We start from the raw sequence: 25,603 nt of genomic DNA, 5'->3' as shown, positions 1-25,603 counted from the left end.
CCAACTTTCTTACAACCAAACCATCTTTTACTGCAGAGGCAAATGAAATTATTATTCACTACTGCTTCTGTCGTCAGGGATGAGCTGTATGGTATATTTCTATGGACCAAGAGGAGTTTCTCATTATTCTAAGAGACTGCTTCTTTATCTATCACTTGTAAAATGCTGGCTAATTGTTGGCTTAAAACAGTTTGTATCAATTATTGTTGTAGCACACTACCTTAAGTTTCCATGATTTGTGATTTCTCCATTTCTTCCATCTGTCTGGGTACATGATGAGTGGTTGGGTGTATCATTAATTTTATTTAGAAGAATGTGGTAATGATTCAAGAATGAGAGTGGAGAAATGTATCTAAAGGAAGTCAAAATAATAGAAATTGCTAGTAATTTGGGGGTTTTGATACATGGTTTCACATGTCTTGGAGATCTGGCTGTCTGAAAATGAAGCTCAGTGCTTTCCAGTGTTTTCACTTTTAGTGTAACTCAAGTATTTAAATTTAAAAAAAAAAATAAGAAGGAAGCTAGTTACTTCAAAGTCAGCTAACAAAAGAATGTTCATTTTTACTGTACTCATGCTTGGAGAGTATCTAGAAAAGATGTAAGGTCTTGTATTTTCCTTTGCAAGTGAGTTATTGACATAATTTAATTTACTAAAGACATTTCAATGTAGTTTGAATAATTTAATGAGTTTCTTTATGTTTTAACAATTTATTAAACTGTTGCATAAAAGGTAAATGAGGATATGTCAGGGAAGAGAGGTGAGGCTTTAAGAACAAAGTGAAGACTGGTGTATTTGAAGTAGATTGAAGTCTAGTTATGGTTAGGTTTTTGAAGAGGAAATCATGCAATGGCCCAACTGACAAACACTGTGTTTAAAATTTCCATATGCAAGTCTTAGGTTTTGAGGAAAAAAGTTTAGCTCGTTTGGTGGTTGCTGGAAGTGGAAAAGTTTAGTCAGTCTTATGCATACTTGTTGAAGAATTATCTTCCTTTTCCAGAAGGGATTTGTTTCAGATGGAGGCGTAAAAAGCCAAAAATATTTAAAAAAACTTGAATATTTATGGAGGAACATAAATGAAAAGCCTCCAAGCTTATGAAGTCAACTGTGTGTTGACTAGGGAAATTTTAAAACACTTCTGTGTAAAAACTGTGTATATGTCTGAACATTTTTGTATTCACTGGAAATTAAGGTTTATGGAAGAAATATTGTTTTCTGTTCAGCTTCAAAAAGAAAACTTAAGACGTATAAATAATTATTTTTTTTTTTTTTACATTGCCATTTCAAGAGGAAAGTTAAGGATGAAACTTTAATACACAAAAAGTGAATGCACAAAACTTGAAAACTTTTGGCTTTGTCTGCATATGTATAGATAAAATGTCCAGATTTAAGTGATGGGAGGGGCATTTCCCTGGGAGTACCACCACTGGCTGGGATTCTGTTCCCTGCCCACAGTTTGTCTGTCCAGTTTCTGATCGTATGTCAAATGTGGTAATATTGATGAGTGGTAATCCTTTTTGTAAAAGCTAATAGTGTTTTTTTCTTGAAGATTGCCCCAGTCAGGCAACAAAAATCATTTTGGCTGGAGAGGAGAAGTTGCCTTTTCAAGACAGTTTGATCTGCTCTGTTCACCCTCAGCCCTCCCTCATTCTTACCTTGTGCCCCCACCACTCTCCTGCTCCAATTTGTAGATAGCTTTTAGTAATACTTGATGGGCAAAAAATCCCTAAAATATGAAATTGATACAATTTTGGGGAAAATTGAAGAAAGGCAACTTAACAATTACCTGTAGTTTTCTAGCCTGCCAGTTCAGCAGTGAGCCTTGCTTTTCACTGGCCAGATGGAATACCTGAAATACTTGGAACAAACCCTTGATGATTTGGTAATTAAGAGACATAGGGAAGATGTCATAGTATTGTGAGGGGAATGGATATTTTGGAGATGGAGGAGTAAAGGAGAGCTTGTGAGGGACAGCAGCAGCAAGGTGCTGAGGTTATTGTTGTTTATGGGAGAAAAACCCAAAAGTTCTGCTTTTCACAAGGCAGGATAAATTGGGCAGGATAAATTGTTTTAGCAAGATCTGTTTGCAGGTAGACCATAATTTATTTCTAAGCACCAACATTCTGTCAGTCTTTTTTTCTTTTTTTCTTTTTTTTCTTTTTTTTTTTTTTTTTTTTTTTTTTTTTTTTTGCTGTGTCTGGTACTGCAGCTGGTCCTTTTAAATTAGGAAAAAAAGTATCCAGCTGCTGCTACAGGGTAGTTTATTAGAAGAGCATAGTGGTAAAATTAAACTACTCTGCTTATATTAATGAATGGTTGATCGTGTTTCTTCTCCCTGAAACAGTTTCCACAGTTTGCTTAAGAACTGTTTGGTCTGAAGTTATGGAAGGAGTTATTTTTGTATCTTTTATTCATAATGGGAATAGTTGAAAGCTTCTTGTAGAAGAGACAATTAGCTGATAAAGTGACTATTTTTTAAGTATGACATCACCTGTTCCTCTATTGGAAAACCAAAGAATAGCACAGGAGAGCAGACTATAGACTAGATGAGAAGATTAATGTATTGTTCATGCATGTAAAGTATGTAAACTGATGTAATTAAGGCAAGTGATAACCTAGGTTATTTGCTTTCTGAATTGCATGAGGAAAAGGAAGGAAAGAATCTTAATTTACTGTCTTTGTGCTAATATTTCCTGCACTAAAATTAAACTGGGTACCTTACTCTTACTGGAAAAGCTGAGATTTCTTAACTGTGACAGATACTTGTACAGAAGAGTGGTATGAGAACATGAATAAAACAACTTTCTGAAGTTCAAAATTTTAATAAATACTTTCAAATTCAGTTTTTGGATACTTAGTTATGACCTTGTTTCTTCAGTAGACATGTTTTCTACACTGTAATGTCATAGCAACTATTAAGAGAGACATTTTATATTGCAAATATGAACATAAACAATATTCTTGACTATTCTGAGTGAATGCTACTAGCTGATAGGAATTTAAGGATTTCACTATTATTAAAGTGAAATTTAGTATAAGAATGAGCATATTTTTAACATTGCTGTCCCCTATACTTTCATTTCAGTTTTTACCTGAATTATCTGGGTTTTGTACATGTAATATATAAATAGCAACTTTCTTGGCACATACCAGTGTAATCATGAAAGCAGTTGGTTACTTCAAGCCTTGAAATTACTAAATCCTAAGAAAAAACATAGGTTATCTTAAGGTGCATTTTAACTATTTTTTAATCTCTTGGTAATGGTATCTGAATTATATGTTTATTGTGGTCTTTCTAACAGGGATTACACTGCATGTTAGCAAAAAAATTCAAAATTGCATGTAATATAAAACATCCTGCTACACTAAAATTTCCTATCATTCTGATGATGTTCATGAGTCATTGACATACTTTTCAAAGCATTATAAGTAAATCACTGGGTCTCAATACTGAAAAACTGTTCTGTTGTCTCCTCAGCTTGGAAATATTTCAGTATGTAACTTGTAAATAGTTAAAGGCTTGGCCTCTGCTTCTAAAAGATAAACCAAAATCTGATAATGAGACATTGCTTTGTGGAAAACTATTGCGGAAGCAAGTTACCTCAAGGAGCAAATATTTGAGATTGAGGAGAATTTGGATTGGATGGCATGAGTGATGCTACAGAGCATCTTTCAGTAGATAAAAGTAGTTTGTGTTCTGTCAGAATTAGAGGCTTTGGCAGGTGTTCATCAGGGGCTCAAAATAAAGGAAGACAAGTATTGGGCAACATAAAACCTGTAGGAAAAGGGAACAGAAATGTTGTCAAGAGAGAATAAAATGTGTTGCTCTAGAAGCTAACAAAATATTTCAGTGGCTAAATAATATTTCACTCTTTCTTTTGTCAAATAGTGACGTTACAGAGGTATAGCAAGGTAATTAGTAAAAGAGATGGCAAATCCAGAACTGTGAAGGGAATGTGAAAGTATTGACTGGGGACAATTTACATATTGATAGGTAAAGGTTTTGACTAGCATGGTTTGCCTGTCTAGCCAGTTTCGCATAGGAAGAAATCAGTTTGACCTTCTTCCTTCCTGCCCCTCTTGACTCTGACAAGGACAAAATTTACTCTTGACAAAGGACTTAGTTTCCAGGAAAATACCACTGGGATCTTTGCAAGATCTGGGATGGGTTTAAATGCCCCAGTAAAATATAGAATAGGTACATTGTCTGCTTTTATTTACAGCATAGGGCACACCAATATAGTCCTGGAGTATGTTGGAATAATTTCTGGGGAGGTGGGAAAGACAGTATATGTATTTGGATAAGATATGATGTCTCTTGAGCAAAAAATTATATGATATTCCAAACTGTGGACCATATATAAGAAGTTAGATGTATGTGTTCTTTAAATACTTGTAATTTTCTTTTACATTCATGTGCTGAAGATAACACTGAAAATAAGTTTTTTACAAATTTATTTGCCGTATTCATTCTCGATGAATAAGCTGAATGTGATTATGGTTTGGAAAATCAAATTTAATTTTCCATTCTGTATGTAATTTTCCCATTAATATGGAAGGTTGATAAGGCTTTTGCTGGAAGGATGGTATTTAAGTCATCATATTTTTATTTAGAGTTTATTTAGAACTTTCTTTCTGGAAGTGTGCAACACTTTTTGGTACAAATCTAAGAGCAATGCTGACAAATCACTGCTTTGAGCATTCTTGGTCTGTAGAACACTCCAGCTTGCAAAGCAAATACCCATTCTCAGCACTTGCTATTCTTTCACAGCTGATGAAGCACTTGAACTACTACTTATAAGTTGATTCTTCTTAATTTTGTATCAAAGTATATTGAAGCTAAATGTTCATCTATCATCATGGAAACTCAGCTCAGGTATTTTGAAAAATGGATGGTCTGTTTTGGTGGGAGTTTCACAGGAAGGAATTTGCAAGCCTGAGGATTTCAGTTGCAGAGGAAGGTTTTAGAAATGCTGTTTGAGCTGGCACTGCTTTCTCTAGTTTAGTTACTAGTGATGAGTTGAATTTGAGTTCATAAAAAGCATACTACATTTTCTAACCTATACAAAAAAGTTAGTTGACATTTTCCACCTGAGCCAGTGTTGAGGTGTCATTTGCAAAGTGTTTAACTCTGTCAAACAGTTGAGCTGAGAGCGGAATGAGTTGGGAGGCTTTGTTTTGGTCTGTCGTGAGGTTGGCAGAAATGTTGAGAACTCCCTGCTTGCTTTGCTGCATGACAAGTTAAAAATTTTGGGATAAGTGATTTAAGACAGTATAGTGCTTCCAAAATTTTTCCCCATGTGTCTAAAGGAATAAATATAATTCAGTGTTGACTGAACAAAAGTAGTACGGTAATTTTTTAATTGCTTTACATTTAATTGTATTTTTAAAAGGTGCCTTCTTTCGTTTTGATGCTTGCTGAAATGTTCTATAGCATAGCAGACCCACTTTATAAAAAAAGTTCTGATTTTATTCTTCTGTAAGTAATAGTTCTCAATATACTGACTTTCCCTTCAGCATAGCAGGTCCCTAGCCTACTTGTTGTGCTATTTTATCTTAAATAATTTTATTTTTAGGGGCTGATTAGAAACTTAAACATTTTGCATATTTTAATATAGCTTTTGATGTACACCAAGATGAGCCTCTGTATAGAAGATTCCTGTTTCATCTTTTTCTGGAATATTCAAGCAAGAATTATTCCTCAACCCTGAATCAGTCAGGTGTTCAGGCAAGCAACTCATGTCTTGCCAGTTATTGAAAATGCTAAATAGTCAAATTCATATCTGAATGTCTGATGGAGATTTCCAGCAATGAAAGTTTCTCATTCTGTGAAGCATTCTGCCAAACAGCAGATTAATAATCCTTTCCTCATGATGTAATTAACAATGTTTGTGGCCCACCTCTAAAGGCCTGGTAAAATTGAGGTGGAAAACTGATCTAGAATAACTGACAAACACTACAGAATTGGAGAAAATAGAAGATATAATTACCTCATAACAGGCATGTTGAGATTTAGTGTAAGAGAGTGGCAACTCTCAAAATTTAAGAATTAGGTTATTGGCTTCATGTGTCTGCCCCTACTGCTGAAGTAGTCTTTTCCTGGGCATTCTTTCCCTTCCTTAGGCAAGTATTGTGAAATTGATTGCAAAAATTTCTCAATTGCAGTATATTTCTGTGCTAAATTAGCTCTAATCTGTACTCAACTCTGATGTTGTCAGAAAGGAGTGTGGGGATAGAGCAAACGCTTAAGGACTAGGGGTGTTATTATGCAGTCCTTGAGCTGCAGTGCTGATTTTCAGCATTCTTAACTTTTTTTTTTTTCTTTTCGCTTGTTTTAAGAGTGATGTATTATGTAAACTGCATACCTTGTTTCCTGCATACTGAAGTACCTTTTGGGTTTGTGCTTGTAAAAAGCAAAATGCTGCAAACAGCTGACTGACTCAGCAATTAGTAAATCAAATGAAATGGGATATTTCTAGGAAGAAACCTGAAGGTTTGCAGCATGATTTGGGAAACTGTGGGCTGGATTGCTGCATTGCCAAAGGCTGCATTAAAACAGCAGTGCTTTTTTTAGAAAAGCTAATTCATTGGGTTATTGTCGCAGTTTCCTCATCCTTGTTTTGACAGTGTTAATGGCTCTCGGGATTCTGTTTCAACTACCTGAAAGTAGTTAGTGACTTTACAAAAAAGGGACAAGAAAAAAATTGGGATGTGTATTACTAACTGAATGCATTGTTTTGGAAACTTGATAACGTAATGTTTCCTGTGTTCCTCCATGTTAAACAAAACTTCCTGAATTAGGGACCATTATCTCACCTGAAGCCAGAAAAAGTTTGCCGGCTTTATTTTACTTAGAAGAACAGAATACTTTGTTGCTGTTGTTGTTTAAAGTGATCTTGCTACTTTTGCAAGTGAGAAATGCTAGTCATTTGTCAGCTCAGCCAAATTTCAGATACTGTTGCAAGCAGCAGAGCTTTGCCTGGAGGCAGATGCATAGATCCGAAACTAGAATTTCTGTGGGAGGGTTAGTATTTGTGCATGAAGACATATGCTCAGCCAAGCAGTTTGTTGGTTTGGGTATATTTTCTCCTGTTGACACTGACAGACAGTCATACTGAAAAGCTTTAAATCTGGCAGAAGGCAGAAAACCATTCCCTCTTCACTATTTATTTCCCTCACCACAAAATTTTGTTTTTAAATAGAACATTAATATTTTCAAAGGACTGAGTTCCTAGGCCAGACTTTTTTTTTTTTTTTTTTTCTCTCTCTAGGGGAGGTTGTCTGTATTACTTCTGTGCCCTAGGGTAACTTTTTTCTAAAGGTCTACTTTTGTGTACTGTAAACTCAACTGTTCCCTGAGTTAAAGACCTCCTAATAAGCAATGTGTTATTTTGGACTTTGGAGTTATGATATGCTTGCTCACCTCTTAAGCAGCTGTCTCTAAGATTTCCATTACTTACTGGGGGCTAATATTGTAATGTGTGATAATATAAGACTTAGGAAAATCTTGTGGACAAGAATGCAATTTTCTCATTTTCCTCTTTGATTAACAAGTGCTAATTACATAGTGCAAGAAACTACTTCCTGTTAGATTTGTGAGGGGTTTTTTTATAGCTTCATTTGGTTCCTAAGTTAGTAAATATACAAACAGCCTTTTTAGCTCTGTATACAGCCACAAATTATTTAATTTAGAACTCTAATGTTTATATTTCTTTTGCAAAGAAGCTATGGAGCTGAATAGATAGTGGTCTGTCTCCTGCCAGAGTGCTGCAAGAAATGATTTCTCAGTGTCCAAAGAGACATAATTAGATGTGTGGAGCAGTGGTTTTACTTTGGGGATTTTCTACCACTTAGCACTTTGTTTATTATCTTTGTGAGAAAATATTAATATCATTGATGCCCTTTGTAAATGTTGAGAAGCATTGTGTAAATGTGACATTTGCTTTTGCAAATTTACCGGTTGATTTATTTCAAGTACTGGCACTTATGAATGGTGAGTCTTAGGATCTTGCTTGGTTACCTCCCCCTCCCACTTTTCTCACTCTAAGTGATGTGCTATCATTCCTGCTATGATACTCTGTGTGTGTGAAGTCAAAAAACCTAAGCCTTTGATTTGAAGTAGAACAATTCTGTAATTCTCTTTCTTTGCATTTTGGATAGAGCTGCTGTAACTTTATTATCCCGCAGTTGTTAACACTTGCAAACTGATTTCTTGGCCCATAGAAGGCAGAGGCTGTGATCTTTTAAGCATCATCAAAACAGTATATTTGAATGTCTGTAACTTTGCATCCCTCCAGTCATCTCTGAGGTAATGGGAAATATTTGTAGCTATTTCATTTGTAGTTCCATTATTATGTAATGGAACAGTACATACAGTAATTATTAGTGGAAATGAATGAAATAAGTATGGGAATAACTCGTATACATTTTTTTTCCCCTAAACTCTCTTCTCCCACGCCATCCACACCTGTAAGCTTTACTACTACCTGGGTGTTTTGCATCAGATCAGAGAAAAGGAGGTTACAGGTTGTTCATTTGAATATTAAACCTAGAATAAAGCAGACAGCTCTTCTGAAGCCCTCTGTGTGCTGTTGAAAAAATCATTGATCATAGGGCATGCAATTTTACAGAATGTAAAATTTATGAGGGCAGCTGTCATTGATTTTAATGTAGTTATGTATTTAGCTATTTTGCATTCATTATTAAATAGGATGTTTTTACTCAGGAGGTCTGGAAACATTTAGTCTTTTCTCAGGAGTTAGAGAAGACAAGTGCTAAAGCCCCATCTTCCTCAGCTGAAGGGCCCCTCGTTAATACATTTGCCGGTGCTAATATTATATACACTTTTTGTGGCAAAGAGCGGTATTCTGAAAATGGAAACTGAGCCACATTTATAAAAGCTGAGTAAAGAAATTCACATTGTGTATGTGGCTATGCACACACATGGATAGCTGGGGTTACTGCTGGTTTGTATGCTAAAGGGGCTGATGTTTCTGCCTGGTTGCTGCTGCTCAATCTAAGGCTGTTGAAATGCTCGTGTCTTTTGGGGAAGATGACTTGATCTGTTAGGGTAAGTGATAACCATCTGATGTCTCCTGAGCTTCATGTGACTTGTGAAGAGTTGTGGGTGAGGTCCAAAGTCAGTGCTCTTTACACAGGAAATGTGTTGGGGATGTGCATCTGTTGCTGGTCCCACCTGAGCTCTACCCAGCAAGGGGGTGAGAGGACAAGACTGGAGTTGAAATTGGATAGGAGGGTGGAGATTTTAGAACAAAGTACAGCTCAGTCTTTATGTTTTCATAGCTTATTACAGTGGAAACATTACTGGGAAACTACACTACCTACTCTTTATAAACAAACAATGCAAACAAAAAACTTTAGTTGACACAAACATAATTTTTTTTTTTTTGACTTCTGGATTCCTTCATAGTGAATGTTTTGTCAATTGAAGGAGCTGAGAGGTGTCTAATGCATTTTTCACTGTGGCTCACATCCTCCATACACACCAGTGCTGGTTGCTTTGCATACTTGTGAAACAATGAGGGTAGTGTTTCCCGGTGGCTGAAGAGAAGGTGCAGAGGGTGTCTGCCAGCTCGCAGCAGTCAACACACAACTCTTTGTTGATAGTCCCACTGGAGGCAAGCATGCCTGGATTGATGCTCTGTGCTCCTACTTAAAGCTGATGTAAGTTAATGCTATAAAAATAAACTGGTTTTGCTGATTGCCTTACTAATGTTTTTGAATCATGATAGTTAGAAAGATTTCTGTCATCTTTACAAACCTGCAGTGCTTCTCCTCATTTGTGAATAATTTGGGTTTTTGTCTTTCTGGAAAGCAGTTGAGAGGTTATGAAAAATAGCTTTTTTTTCTTCTTGCTTTTATTTTTTTTTTTTTCTTGTGAGTTGAACAATTCTGTGTAGGTAGTTTGAATTATGAAAAAACTATTTCTTGCAGTTCAAAGGGATTTAGTAATGATGTGGAATATGACAGTATACACTTCACTGGTGAAAGCGGTAGACAGTCTCATATTTTTGTTTTTTTCTTGTGCTTTCCAGCAGTGTAGTATTCTCAAGCAACACAAAAAACAGCTTTTCAGTAGTCTTGATTTGGGGATACAGGCTGGGGTGCATTTTAGAGTTGACTTCTACAAATCATATTTACTTCAAAATACCTCTGTGGGTTCCATCACTCTTGGTCCCTTTCATACACCGCTTGTGTTGTTTTTGAGTCCCTGTCCCCATGGGCAGCAGGAGGCCTGTGAGAGGAAGGTGCTGCTGCATTGTTTGCCTGGCTGTGTGTGTGCCAGAATCATTGCTTGGTTGGTGAACAACCTGTTAGTGAAGGCCAAGAAAAGTAATGACATACACTTTAGATGTCAGTCTGATCAAAGCAGCTGTTACCTTGACAGTTTCTTCCTAAGTTTTGGGGAGATAATATGATAGCAGTGTGTACTTAACAGCTGTTAAACATAATACCTGTCTTTATGGTTTTGCTGATTCTATTATAAATGATGCCTATGAATCTTTTTTTTTTTTTTCCCAGACAAATTGCATGCAGGAAAAAAAAGCAAAAAATAAAAAACTTTGGATTGTCTCTGTTAAGAAAGATTTACTCAGATTATTTTTTTTTTTCCTTGCTGTCTTTCTGTACAAAATAAAGCCGCAGAGACTTGTGGAACAAAACTGTGGTTGTTTTGTTGTACACTCTGGATTTTTTTAATGTATTTTTGGTCACTTCAGGAATAACAGGAAGATGATGTGGTTTTCTCAGTGTTACAAATCTGTTTTCTCTAGAGTTTAATGGCACCCTAATAATTTAATGCCCCTCTGTTTAGTCTCTTGTGCTGATTTTTCTGACCTTGTGCAAGGTCACACTACTGTATTGAGCTGGTAGAAAAAAATGTGGATGCAGTGGAGTTTGCTCCATATTCTGTGGCACATGCATGACTTTATGTGTGTGTGTGTGGTGGGGAGATGTTTCACCGAATACAAAAGAAATTGACAGACTGGAAAGGTAATGCATGGCTAAAGAATCATACAGTCAATCCATATTTTATTTAAGAAGAGGTGAAAGTGATGAGTGGGGTGTGACAAGAAGGGATAGCTATTTCATTGGGCATAGATAGCTCTGCAGGATTGTTGCTGTTTTTAACATAAAATGTATCAGAAGGAAGTTCTCTGCATAATAGGAATGCAATTATTGAGACTATTCAGTATAGGCACTTGCTTGAATATGAGAGTTATATTTTGCACTCTACAAACACTGTGGCTGTGATTCTGGTCAGCATATTAGACTGACTGGTTAAAATCTGTTTAGATATAAATAAGTTTCAAATAAACCTTTCTTCATTTTTGAGTGATGTCCTGGTTTTGGCTATGATAGAATTAATTTTTTCTTACTAGCTGCTACAGTCGTGTTTTGGATTCAGTATGAGAATTATGTTGATAACACACTGATGTTTTAGTTGTTGCCATGTAGGACTTACTCCAAGACAAGGAATTTTTAGTGCCTCACGCTCTTGATGGTGAGAGGTGTGCAAAAAATCTGGGTGTGAGCATGGCCAGTTCAGCTGACCCAAACAGGCCAGAAGTGTGGTATGGAATATCACAGAACATCATGCTCAGTAGTTAAGCAGGAGGTGGGGGGATGGGGAATTGGCCTGAAGTACAAATGCAGGTTGTGTGGGGAGTGGTTTTTGATGGATGAAAAGCTCAACCTGACCTAGCAATGTGCACTTACAGCCCAGAAGGATGAGCATTCCCTGGGCTGCATCCAAAGCAGCCTGGCCAGCATGGCAAGGGGGTGGGGGATGCTGCTCCCCTGCTCTGCTCTGGTGAGAGCCCACCTGCAGTGCAGTGTCCAGCTCTGGGCCTCCAGCAAAGAAAGAATGTGCACCTGCCGGAGTGAGTCTCCTGTGCAGACAGGCTGAGAGATTTGGGGCGGTTCTGCCTGGAGGAGAGAGGCCTCCAGGGAGACCTTAGACCTTCCAGTACCTAAAGGGAGCTAAAAGAGAGCTGGGGAGGGATTTTTTACAAGGACAGATAATTATAGGACAATGGATAATGGCTTTAAACTTAAAGAGGGTAGATTAGATATAAAAAGATCTTTATTGTGAGGGTGATGAGGCACAAGAACCAGCTGCCTGGAGATGTTATGGGTGCCCAGTCCCTGGAAGTATTCAAGGCCAGATTGGATGGGGCTTTCAGCAACCTGCTCTGGTGGAAGGTGTCCCAGCCTGTGGTGGGGGGCTGGAACTGGATGGACTTTAAGGTTTCTTCAAATCCAAACCATTCTATGATTCTGTGAAGATCAGAAATGCATAATCAAGGCAATGTAATATCCTTTTTAACAGGAAGCTTGTGGACTGCAGAAAGCCACATGTTATAGAGCAAACTAAGGAAATATGGCCTAGATAAAAAAAGCTATTTTAGGATGTGTGTAAACTCATTAGGTTAACAGTAGCCAGAGGTTTTTCAGTAGTTCTCTATCAGCAAAGAAAGCATATTGTATGGGATTTTGTATAATTGTTTCAGCTAACTGTTTTTGTTCATACTGGCTAATTAGCATATAGTTATGAAATCTAAAGACAAGATGTGTTTGGAAATAAATGCAGTTACACAGAGGTGGGATGGCAATTCAGAAAAATCTTAATTGTTGGAAAGGTGGCCTTGGATAATAGGATTTGATTTAGAAGAAAAAGTGGATTGCTTTATATTTAGGTCAAAATAAAATATAGAGAACATCTGTTAAGTTCCTCCTGCCATCCCGTTCCTCACTATGGATTATAAAATGAGAGCTGACACTGCAGTATGGTTGACAAAGAAAAGGTGTGTATTGGCATGACTAATTGGTGGTATAATCTGGAGGATGTAGAGTTGAACCTGTTGCTTTGTTCTATATTGTGAAGTTCAAGTACTGTGTCTGTTTTGGCCATTGTACTTCAAGAAGGATGTAGGCACACTTAATTTGCCTCAGAAATGTAAGGACTGATGATTTAGAAAAGGTGCTATGTGGAGAAGGAATGATTGAATTGGCATTTTTGTAACCCAAAGAAAAGATCAAGGGAAATCATAAGCTTTTAAGTGTGTGAAAGCTCACTACAAATAAGTGAACATCTGCCCTTGGGAGCTGTGCCTTGCTTACTAATGGCAACATGGGCCATTCCCTGTGTGTCCTCATCTCACTGTTTGGCTTTTGGTTTTGTGTTTTATAAGGACTATTTATAGTCAGTGTCTGGACAGCACTGAACAAAGAGCCTGAATTTTAGGATCCTTTGAAGAAATATATAAATTAGCAAAATCACTACAGTAAGGATCTTCATCTAACCAGAGAGATGTACAGAGAGATGCTTCAGTTTAAACCTTAGAGCAGATAGAAGAAACTTTGCTCCCAAACTTGCCAGCCACTTGGCCAGTAACAGATCTGTTTCCCCATCAGCAAAAATGGATCATGTTCTCCACCCACCTCTGTAAGACACATGAGTTTTAGTGAAGAAAAGTGCTATGCAAAGCGCTGTTTTAACATAAGCAACACAAATATGAGTATTTTTTGTATGTGTATTGCATGTTACAGTGCAGTGTGTAGAGACTAGTCAAATATATAATGGAAATCTGTTTAACCTCTTGAAGGCAACAGCTAATTTGCTTTGATAAAGGTGGTTGGGTCTCTTCAGAATTATATCATGATCTCTTATATTAACATGTTCAGAAAAGAAACAAACATTTCTATTAGGTTTCCTGCTGGATATGTCTTGGATCATGTTTTTCTGGCCCTTTGAAACTTCCCTATTTTTTCCAGGTTTGGTAAAAATTAGTATCATTTTGAGGAGATCTTTAGCCAGTTCTATTAATAATCAGACCTTAATCCAAGACATTTTCGCCTTCTACTTTGGTATAAAAAAAAGGCAAACTGCCAAATATTATACTTATTTTACCTGCTTCAGTATTGGGGTAATATTTAATAATTAGGTGGTTGACAAACACCTTTTCTGCCAATCTTAGCCTTCTTTACCATGTACTTCCTCCATACTGTCATGTTACCACAGTATCAGGTTTGTTTTGGTTTTTTTTCCTCCCTTTTATAAAGTTTATCTGGACAGATACCTAGAAGTAACAGTTTAAACAGGCAGAGCACAAAACTTGAGTTGCTTAGTAAGTTCAGATACAATATGGCAAATGCAAGATACAAGCTTGAATAATATATGGCAAATATTAACTAAGGGAAGACAAATTTCAAATCTTTCTTGACTGTAAAGACACATTCTTTACTTTTCAGCTGCTTCAGACATTGCTGTATTAACTGGGCAAAGGCAGAGATTTTAAGGAATTCATTCAGTATTGCTAAAGTTTTCACAGATAAGACTTGGAAAGGCTCAGGCATCATTTTTCAGGTGTCACTTTTTTTTTTCTATAAGTGAAAAAACGTTGCTTCTTAAGCGTCAAATCTGTGTTACTGTAATAACACCTTTTTTTTTACAAAAGCTGTCATTATAAATGCTAATGTTTAACTCGTGGGCGAGGGATGAAAGAATGTAAAAACCCCTACATCTATAAACTAGAATATGTATAGGAAGATTTAGTCCAAAAGAGTGATCATCTGGGGAGCTGCTCATGTGAATGTGTGCTGTTTTTTGAGGAGGCTGTTTTCTTGCCTTATTGAGAACAATTCATAGTTTGTTGTGCTAAGTATTCATGATTGGATAGAGGACGACATATATAGAACTCAAAAATAGATAACAGCTTATTTGGGAGGACAGGCAGTCCTCCCACTTAAATCATATCATCTGGAAGGCTAAAAAATGTTGATGACTTGTTCCACCTCTCCACTCTTCCCTGCATATGTTGTTTTCCTCACAAGCACAGTTCACTGCCTCTTTTTAGAAACAGTCTTTGACTCCTTCTCCCTTGCATGGGATTTTAGATTTTGAAATCTTAAATGGGGAACTTTCCTCCCCTTCCACCTCAAGCTCTGCCAGAACTTAGCTAGGAACTTATCTGAATTTCTGTTTTTCCTCTAGGACAGCCTTAAGACCTTGCTGGTGGAATACCTCTTTTGCTTCTACATTCATGTCAAAATGCCCTAGGCCAGTCTGTTGCTCTATGGTTCCTGCCACAGGTGCTCTACAGCAATGTGTCAGGATTTTGCCACCAGTGCTAGTGGACCATCCAGATGGCTGTAAACCTGCAGAAGAGGTGAGTACGAAATGCATTCCAGGAATTTTTAATGCTTTGGTCAGGTCTGCCTGCTTTGGGTGTGTTTCAGAGCAAAGGGAACACTTAATGACTGCATGTGTGCTTTGTCACTGGATTGTACTGGGTTTGTGTGGCAAGATTTTGCTAGTGACTTAGAGGTGTCTTCTCTGAGAAGCTGCTAGAAACTTCCCCTGTGTCCAATGGAAGAAATGCCAGCCATCTCCCAGAGGGATCTGCCACTGGCCAAGGCCAAGCCCATCACTGACAGTGCTAGAGACTCTGGGGTACTGTACAGGAAACCCATGCTAGACCAGTGTGCTCCTGAAGGGCTGCACCCTATGGAAGGGACCCATGCTGGAGCAGTTCATGAAGAAGTGCAGTTCATGGGAAGGATTCAGGTTGGAGAAGTTTGTCAAGAGCTGCTTCTTGCTAGAGCAGGGGAGAAGTGTGAGTAATCCTCCCTCTGTGGAGGAAGGAGAGGCAGAGCCAGGATGTGCTGAACTGACTGTAACCCTCCTTGCCTGTTCTCCTGTGCTGCTAGGGGGAGGAAAAGGTTGAGAAAACTGAGAGTGAAGTTGAGCCTTGGAAGGTGGGAGGGGTGGGAGGAAAGTTTTTTAAAGATTTGGTTTTATTTCTCATCCTACTCTGATTTGATTGGTAATAAACTGAACTATTTCCCCATCTTGAGTCTGTTTTGTCTGTGATGGTGGGAGATTTCTCCCTGCCCTTATCTTGACCCACTGTTATATTTTCCTTCCCTTGTTCAGCTGAGGAGGGATAGGACACTGACTTTGGTGGGCACCTGGAATCCAGCCAGGGTCAATACTCCCCATGCATATGCCATATTTTAAAGTTTCTTCAGCATCCTGTGGGAACAGTTCAGTTTTCTGCAGCTGTGAAACAAGTTTCCATAAGAATCTGTTTAGATATTACTGCAGACCTACTGAAACTGTTATTGTGGTTCTCTCTGAGTATTGAGAAGTATAGCATCCAAGTGGATAAAGGACCTCATTATTAGTTTTCCTAAATTCACCTTTACCCTCTCAGTATATGTTGAAAAGAGTTATTTAGTCCAGTGAACTAGAATTCAGATCAACTTTCCATCCAGATGACCTAAGAAAGCCTGAGTTTTATTTTCTGTGTTTCTACAACAAACACAGTACCCTTAAAGCATCCTTGTCAGACAAAAGATGATTTATTAAACTGCCACTGCGTAGTCATTGGCTGTGCAGTGAGGTGTTTAACAACTGAGTATTTGTGAAGCCTCCTCTGTGAGCATCTCCTACACTTTTTTTGAGCTTGACTGAAGCAAGATGGAGAGCCAAATTTTAATGGGACAGGCAAAGATGTGGTATGACAGGACCATTTCCTTTGGCAGAACAGTTTAACCAGTCCAGTTGTATTTAGTGTGTTGAATGGTGTCCTGCACTTGGAATCATTGGTAATGACATTTTATGCTAATTTTTCTTTCTGATTTTTTTCTTTCCTGAACCTATTAGCAGTTTTCATAGATTACTTTTCAAAGACTGAGTTCTGAAGGACTCTTTGGGTCTAATTCTGAAGTTCAGGTTCAGAATGGTAAAATGGGAAGAGTGTGTTTCATGTTTGAGTGGGTCCTTTTCCAGTCAACTTCAAAAGATCTAACATGTACTCTTAAACTGAGTGCTTCAAAGCTATAATTGGAACACATATCAGTTTAGAGGAGAGGAAGATGTTCAAAATTACTACCTAATACTCTTCAGTAGTAGAGACTGCTAAGAAAAGAAATCGAGGGAAAAAAAAAGTAGAGCAAACTTTTTATTTCTGGGTTTTCTTCCTTTGGCCACTCAAGTGGTATGTTCACTGATCTTTTTCATGGTAGCCCAAGCACCTCTTCTGTGGTTGGTCAGCAATGTTGGGTTTAATGAGATCACAGATTTAAGTAGAAAAAACTTCTTTTGGGGAGAATTCCTGATTAGTCTAAGTCTCCACTGAGAGACTGATGTGGCTGAATAAACACAATTGTTCTTAGTTATTTTTCAGTTGTGTCAGTTTTCTGATTAAGATTCTTCATTGCTGTGTAGATTTTTGCTGGCAGAGCAGAAGGCTGGCATGTTAGAGTAGCAGCTACTTACACAGTAATAGTGTGCGGATAAATCTTCATCCATGGCCTGGCTTCTAAGGAATATCTACTCTTCTTGTAAAAATTCTAGAGCTTTCAGGGAAGATAAAAATCTTTCAGAAAAGCTATTGAAGAGTCATTTTAAATGTCTTGGGACACAGAATTTTAAAAGATGTTTTTAAAATATCTGATCTCTGATTTAAGTTATAACAGTGATTTTATTTTTTAAATTCTGTGATTTTCAATCAATTGTGTAAATAGTTGAATTTCCAAAACAGTTCCATCATATTCCTTCCTTTAATATTTTCTGACAGATTCACCTTTTTTATGGTGACCAGTTTGTCTCTTGGCTACCAGTCAGGAATTAATTTTGAATTGTAAAAGATCAAATTGCTACAAGCTTTATACCTTCAAAAATTGTTTGATGTCAAGTTAAATACACTAGCTGTTTTTTCATTAAGTGCCTGACAGTTTCTGGCGTGAAAAAAAAAAAAAAAGGAAAACAAAGCAATAAGCACCAAAGTATTTAAATAAATTTAAGTAATTCACTGAAGTCTGATGCATACCTGCCATACTGAATGTTCTGCTCATTGTTTTCCCTATGCAAACTATGCAGAAAATTTTTATCATTACACTTACAGGTAACTGGAGAAACAAGTGAATTCTTCCACAAAATAATCTTTCTGCCTCAAATTGCATATCACACTCTTCAGATTGCTCTTGATTGGTGTACAGCACGGCAAATAAAATAATCTAAGTTTTATTTTCTTTTTTACCTTACTGATGCATTTTCTGAATCTTGATATGATTTTTTTTTTTAAAATTTGTTAAACTAGGATGAAAATTTACAAGTTGGGCCAGATGAAAAACATGTTTTGGAATCACTAGCTTTTAAAGTATAGTCTTGAAATTTCATGTCTGAGCAAATCTGCCATTTTTCTTTCTAAGAAATATTTAAGAAATAAAATCCAGCAACATTTGAAAAACATTTATTACAGAATAATGAAAATGCAGCATTTTCTTTTGAAAATGACCTTGTTTAAATAATTTCCATGGCCTAAGTGAAAACTTATTTTTAAGTTTTATTGTTTTTTGTTTTTTTTAGAATTTTCTCCCATAAACAAACTCAAAGCATGATCAGTTTGTTCTTTTTTTTTTAAAAAAAGTGCAAATTTTTGAAGCTATTAATAGAATACAACTTTTGTTTCTCTCAATTTATCTTTTCCGTAGTGCTGCTTTTGACCAAATGTGAACTTGAATGTAAGTTTTTATGTATTTCAATGAAGCTGAAACCTGGGAAGAAATATGTGCATGATCAATTAAAATCTCTGTGATTTGGCCCATATTTGTCTACTTTAACAGTTACAGACACATATTTAATGGATGGGTGGATACTTACACTTCTTAGATAGGTGGGTTCTTCGGCAGTTTTCTCCTCCTCTTCTGCAGTCTTGAGCCCAACAGCAGCAGATTGTTTTCCATCCTGTCTCTACATTACTTGTTATCTTAAATTTTGTTGGTATGGTAGCAAATTAGGAGATGCAGATGTAGGAGCAATGGGGTAGGAGGGGGCGTCTGCTTACAGGGACACAAATTGATCATAGCTGCTCCCTGTCAGAGTAAGGGATAGTTTGCTTGTTTGAATAGCAAAGGGAAAAAGGCACTGAAAAGGAAAGGGAGAGTAGAGCTCTGTGGTGAGAATATCTCAGTGTGAAACCAGCCTTTGTTCAAAATGGGCAGCACTGATACCTCTGTGAATTCTCTCCTGATAGGCATCACAGGTCAGCATATAAACCTCTGTAGCTCACCTGAAGTCTGAATTCTAGTTTAAGCTCAGTTCCTGTGGAGATATCAGTACTGGTGCTGAAGACCAAGATGCCACATGGACAAAGATTCAGGATTCTAGTCCTGAAGAAGAGCAATTGCTCTATCAGTCTCCTTGCAAACTATTCTAGCAGCTTCTCCCTATCAATTTCTTCTTGTTTTTTGAATTTCCAGTCTTGAAAATGTTCTCAAGTTCTAAAGGATTTCCAGAACTCTGCATTTATCATTCTGCCTTTTTAGCTTATCTAAGAGTTCTTTCCTTTTTGTTCACCTCTTCAGTGTAGAACCCAAAATATGCATACTAACTACTTTAGAAATAAATGTTACATGGAAAAATTCATGGGTCTCATGGTTGAAGAAAATCTCATTGTTGTTCTTTTTATACCATGTGTACATTTTAGTGGATTAACAATTGAAACAAAGGATTTAGAAGTGTGGTGTTTCTCAAATTTGTGTTGCCAGTGATCTCTGGAAAGACAGAATTAAGAAAAACTGCATCTAAAACAAGTGAGTCTAAGGGGTAAAGGGAAGGATGGATGTGAAGACTCTTCTCTTTAGTGCAATACTGTGTGCGTTAATTAAGTACAAAACAGTTGTTAGCAGCAGAAGTTACCTGCTGAGCACACAGCTTTGTGATGTTGAGAACAGGCTTATCTGGGAATGTATGCTTAAAAGCTATATGGGCATTCTCTAAAAATACAGCCTTTTTGCTCTCTAGATAGACTTTTTGTTTGCCTATGGATATAAAACAAAGGAGCACAAGCTTTTGGGAGAAAATTTGCAAAAATTCCATGTATCTCAAAATTTTAAAATGTTAGCTTTTTTTTTTTTCTGTATCTGATCAGTCTTTTCTTTCCAGAGAAAGAAAATAATGCATGTTTTGATATTTTTTTGTTTGTTTGTTTTCATTGCTAGACTTTTGTGGAGGAAGACCTGATGTTTTCTCTGCATTTCAAAAAGTGTTTAGCAGCAAAACTGCTGACTGTTTCCTTAGACATGATGAGCTGTGGTACTTTTTGTTTTTTATTTTAAACTATGTGCAGTGCTACTTTTAAAGGAATGGCAAGTAAAACTTGTCAATTTGTTTGAATTCTTTGCCATTCTTCATTCTACTTGAAATATCATTCTTCATTTTACTTGCAGCAGTAGAACCCACCACGTTAAGTGATTGTCATCTGTATGTTTTCAAATTATATATCCTAACTCTTCAAGTCTTCACAATTAGTGTCACATGTGTTATCCTTTCATCAGTTTTTAACTTGATATTTCCCTTTTCTTGATTTTTCAGCAAGTTCTGCTGTTACTCTGTTGTGCTGGCAGAATTCAGCCAGCTTCTCTATGATAAACACCCTATAGCCCTAGCACGTATGATGAATTTTTCTTTATCTGTGACTTTTTCAAAGCTTTTCTTCTAAAAAACTATTTTGAATATTTTCCACATATACTGAAGGCAGAGAAAAAGTGTTCTTCCAAGTCATTTGGCATTTCTACAATTTTCCCTGATGGATTTTTAATCTACATTAAAAAGTTTTCAGGATTAGAGATTTCTGCACTTGCTCGCATAAGGATGGTTGAATCTATTGGCTGCAATTTACCCAATGTATCCAGAAGTCTCCTCTATAATATTTTTTTTCCTCTAATTAGCTGACTTGGCTTTTCTTTAAATCAAATTCTTGCCCATTAGTGATTCATCCTGAATGATGGCTATTTGCCTTTGTAATTTTCTTCCATCTTTAAAAGTGTTTGAAGAATTAATGAACAATTTTATTCCACTCTAGCTTGTGGCTTTGATACATACCTAAAAAATAATCAGAAGCTTTATGGAAATTTGATATTTCTGAACATTTGAGACTTAGCTTGAAAGATTTAATAATTTCTTACAGAGTACAAAGAAGGTGTCAAGAATGTCTTGAATAAGATTTATTCACTTGATTGTTCAGAGCCTGCATAGGTTCTTGTCTATGAAAAATATGTAGCTAGTTTTGTGATGGTGAATTCACCTGACCTTCAAGTAGTGAAAGATTACTCCTTGAAGTCTGTAATTCTTTTATACTGACACCTGAGTTTCTAGTTCTCTTCTAACTTAAAAGCAGTATAGAGAGTCAATTTGAAACCCCCTTTTCTGTGTTCATCACTGTTTCCTAGAAGAATTTGCTTATTTCCTCAAAATACTTCAAAAGCAAATGCTACCTGACATTTGAGCGTTGACATGTGCAGACTGAAGAGGGTATAATCTGCAGAAAATTCTATTATTTGACACATTTGTTTGAAGAGTGACCTATTGATAAGGATCGTATCCATTTTAGTTCAGTCTCAGTTGGTAAATTCTGAGTTTTCTGTTGGACATTTTAATGTAGGACTTTTAAAATATTTTGGAAGACAATTTGATTTTCTGAATCATGCAGAAACATTGTAAATGAAGATGGAAAATATGAGCATTGAGAATATGAAACAGCTTCCTGTGGCTTTACTTTCACATAGTCTAATCTAGTGCGTATGATTTCTTAAAGAAGCTTGCTAACAATGCTAAATTCAATTTTTTTCACAAAGAATTTTAACTTTAAAAGAAGTCCTATCAGGACTTGTAAGTGTTCTACTTACAGCTGAACTGGCACCTGCAAAGTTATTTTAAATAATTTTTGGAAATGTATAAATTCTTGATTATTAGAAATTCTTGACTGCTTGCATGCTTTGTTTCTTAGGCAACCTGTGCCTTGTAAGGCCAGATGATGCTGCTTTTGGCAAGAAGCCTTCAGGCAGGCTCTGTTATATCCTGTCACAAGACTGAGTACCTAAAACATGTGGAGGTGTTTACAGCTTTTCCTTGCAGACAGCTAATAGTGTACTAATAGCCTAATCTTTGCTACTGTGACACTACTTCACTGCAATATAAATTTTCAGCTTTTAATTTCTTAAAAGGCCATTTAGATCCAATAGGGAGCCTAAAATTACTTCGTTTTAAGCTGTTTCTTCTGAGTAATGGTAAACTTACACAGTCTGTACCTCACATGACAAATTGTTTTTCTTGACAAAATGGAGGTCCTCACCTAAAACACCTGTGTTGATTTGACCTCAATTTTCTCTAAAAGTCCTGTAGTGTTGGGGTTGAAAGACCAGCTAACACAGCTCTTCAGGGAGTTATTAAAGACTGGAGTCAGTTTATAGCTCTGAGATGCTGATCGGCAGGAGTGTTGCTGTGCTGAAAAAGCTAAGTGCTAGGTCACCATCTGTGAATCTTCCAAAAAGAAAAACTATGCCAGTGGTTCTAGTCCACTTCAGCCTTCTAGGCTGCTGTGAAGGGTAGCAGAAGGCTCAAATAGGTCTTATTGATGCATCTGCAGCCATTAATTATTGCATGTCAAGGGTTTATGAGCTTAGTGTTTAAATCATCTCTTGCTGCTGTTAACAACAAAAGCTTTTTACTCATGAATTGCTCATTGTCTTCATGCTGCTTCTGATACTCAGTAATGAAAATACTGCCTGTACTCTCAAGCTGGCTGTTTCTCTTAGTCAAGCACCCTCAGTAGCCCTCCCAGAGTGTGCATGTGTAGCAGCTATGGTTTGGAAGAGGAATGTTTGCTCTCAGTCAGCATCTGAGGTGGCAGTAACCCAATTTAAGACTGCAATTGTTTCAGGAAAAGAAATAACTGTCTTTTGGCTTATAAATCTGCTTTCCAATAAGGATTGCCTATTCTGCACCTGTCACAAGAGGCAATTCTGCTGTTCAATCTAAGAGGCAAAAGATTTGAATACTAGTGATTTGAACTTACCTGCCAGGACTGTAACAGCCAATAAATTAATGCCCATGCAAACACCTACTTCTCTTTGCTTCAGGATGTTATTAATTTCCTTATGTGTTGCAGTTAACCTGGGCTAATGATGTACTCCAAATATTTGAAGCAGTTCTTTAAAAAGATCTATAGTTGGTTTTTTGTTATCAGATTGGCAATATGAAGTAATATATTCTGATTTCTCACTGGATGTAAGAGGAGTATATTTTAGATTTTAAAGCGGTTGAGAGAATGGGAATGTGTGAAGAATCCCTGAATGAGATGTCTGATTTTAGATAATTTTTATGTGACCTGTAGAACAAGAGAGAAATGAAGTTGTTGCCTCAGACATTTGAAATCCACTTCAAAGTCATAGAATAGACATCTAGTGAATCTCAGCTGGTTATATGACAGCAGTAGTCTTTGTACTTTTATTGTGTTCTTAATTTCCAAATTTTAGCTATCCTCTTGAGCTCTTGCAATATTTACAGTGATATTCTGATACTGAATAAATATTTCATCTCTCTCCTGGATCAATTTATTCCTTTTCTTGCATAGCAAAAAAGGATAGTTGTGAAAAAAGAATATAAATCCAAAATCTGCACATTGAATTGGTCTGAACTTTTATTGTTGGATTATAATATTGTTCATCTGGTCCTTTGAAACCTTGCCCTCCTCAGTTTCTTCCTGCAAGCAAGACAGGGCTTTCTTAAAGTCAGTCTAAAGAGGTCTGACTATGACTGGGAAAAAGTGTAATTTAAGTGATTTCAAAGGTTTTCATTTGAGCTGTTGTGTAAATGATATTTTTGTTTCATTCTCAAAAATGCTGTATTGATGGAATTTGGCATGTTTACAAACTCATTTGAGAAACCATTAAGCACTGATATGCAAAATTATAAACTGTTTTCAGAAGTTCAATGACTACAGTTGTTCCTGAAAACTGTAGGTACCAAAAGAACACTGTCTTTTCAATTAACCTTCTTGCATTAATTGAAAGAACTTGTTTTAAAAGCCAAACTTTTAAAAAGCCAATTTTTTTCAATTCAGAAAGGTTATTTCCATACTATGTAGAAGTATTTAGAACTAATCCTAAAAGTTTGGAGGTTAAGTAAAGACTACTTGAGTAAAAAGGTTCTTTCCAACTGGAAGTATTTTATGATTCTGTGATTCTAAGTAGGGAGAATCAGAGGTTCAAGTACATAGTCACATAGTTCCATACAGTTGTGAACAGTTTGACACAATTGTAGTTGGAGTGCATAACTGTTGTTCCATTTTTGGTATTGCTTTTCTATGTTATGAGAGATTTTAACCTCATGAGAGCTTCTACTTTTGTGAGTACAACGATGCATTCTATTAATTTGTAGGAAAGGAGGTATGAAGCAATAGCTTCTGCCTTTGTGTATGAAGTTCATCCTTGTTTTTCAACTGTAGTCAACTACTTCTATGTTTGTTATTCTGCCTTTATTCCAAGACCCACCGTTTTTAGAAACACATTTGACATTTTTTTTCAAATGGCCAATTAAAAAATTGACTTACGAATTAAAAAATTGCTTCTGATGAATTAGAAGTATAGTCTTCCTACACAGAGCAAGAAGAATACAAATTTGTTTTACTGACCTATATTTCTCAGATTTTTATGAAGTGAAGGCTTGCTTTTAATGAATTGTTTTCATACTGTTCAAACTAGTATGATCTGCTTTCTCTCATCACCTCCTCAGAACTTACTTGCTTAAATGTACTGAACAGATGAATACTAAAACCTTTCAAAATCCATCAAATGAGCATAGCCCCATGAAATATTCTTCTCTTATATTAACTTCTGAGAAGTCTGGCATCTTCAAACCCGTTAATATTATTTTTGCCTGTTGAAATTTACTGGATGCGATTGTGTTACTGTGAAAAAGGATAAGAATAACCTGTTTTCCACAGGTGATGGGCTGCCTAATTTGAAAGATTTTTTTATCACTTTCATAGCACTGAAAGGTAGTGCTTTACTTATCCTCAAAGTGACCTTTTTACTGGTGTTCTGATGGTGATGAACTCTGCAAACAAGCACTGGAACCAGTTTAGAGCATGGGCCAATAAAAAAAGAAAATAATAATAAAACAAAACACATCACCCCAATAGCAAACCTAATTGTAGTGTTGGCATGACTTCTGTTTTAAAAGAAGGATGTAGCCAATGAGATTGGCCTCACTAATAGTTCAGAGATACAGAAGTAGACAATGCTCACAACGATTTGCGTTGGCTCCATTTTTTAGAATTTTGCTCAAAAATCCATACACATGCCTAATATGTTACCTTACAGTATGCCAGTTTTTCTCCCTCATTACTAAGTAAACTGAGAAGTTGAAAATTCAGTTTTGTGTAGGCCATCAATCTTTCCTTAGATGCTGTTCAGTTAATCATTTTCTGTTTGGTTTAAATTGATATTAATAGCTTAAACATAGCAAATGTTGTGTCAGGATTTTGATGAGCCCTTATTTTGTGCCAGCTTCTGTTTATTCATATCTGAAATTCTGAAAAACAAACTTTACATCAGCTTTGTCTGGTTACGTGCTGCATCCAGTGTAGAATCCTAATTTAGCTGAATAACAGCAATGAAGTCCTTTGTCAAGTCTGCTACAAAGTCGTATTGAAGACTGATCACTAGTATAAACAGAGATAAAGTTGATCCAAAGATAAAAATGACTGAGTATTTGTATGCTATACTGAAAAA

The 25,603-nt window shown here is 36.5% G+C and overlaps 1 protein-coding gene across 3 annotated transcripts in view; it reads left to right on the top strand.

Annotated features, from left to right (window-relative positions):
• Positions 1-25,603, top strand: part of GALNT1 (polypeptide N-acetylgalactosaminyltransferase 1) — an 86,467-nt gene that overhangs the window by 10,136 nt on the left and 50,728 nt on the right. The window contains exon 2 of one of the 3 annotated variants that reach the window (XM_015618155.3): positions 15,020-15,189. The exons of 1 other annotated variant lie outside the window; for it this stretch is intronic. The gene's annotated coding sequence lies outside the window, so the exon portion shown is untranslated. Of the gene's footprint in view, positions 1-15,014; positions 15,190-25,603 lie in introns of all 3 variants that reach the window. One more of the 3 variants, XM_015618154.3, reaches the window with a different exon arrangement.

Source organism: Parus major, chromosome 2 (assembly GCF_001522545.3).
Source record: "Parus major isolate Abel chromosome 2, Parus_major1.1, whole genome shotgun sequence".
Classification (NCBI taxonomy): domain Eukaryota; kingdom Metazoa; phylum Chordata; class Aves; order Passeriformes; family Paridae; genus Parus; species Parus major.
The sequence above is the reverse complement of the archived record's forward strand: the minus strand, read 5'-3'. Positions and strand labels throughout refer to the sequence as shown.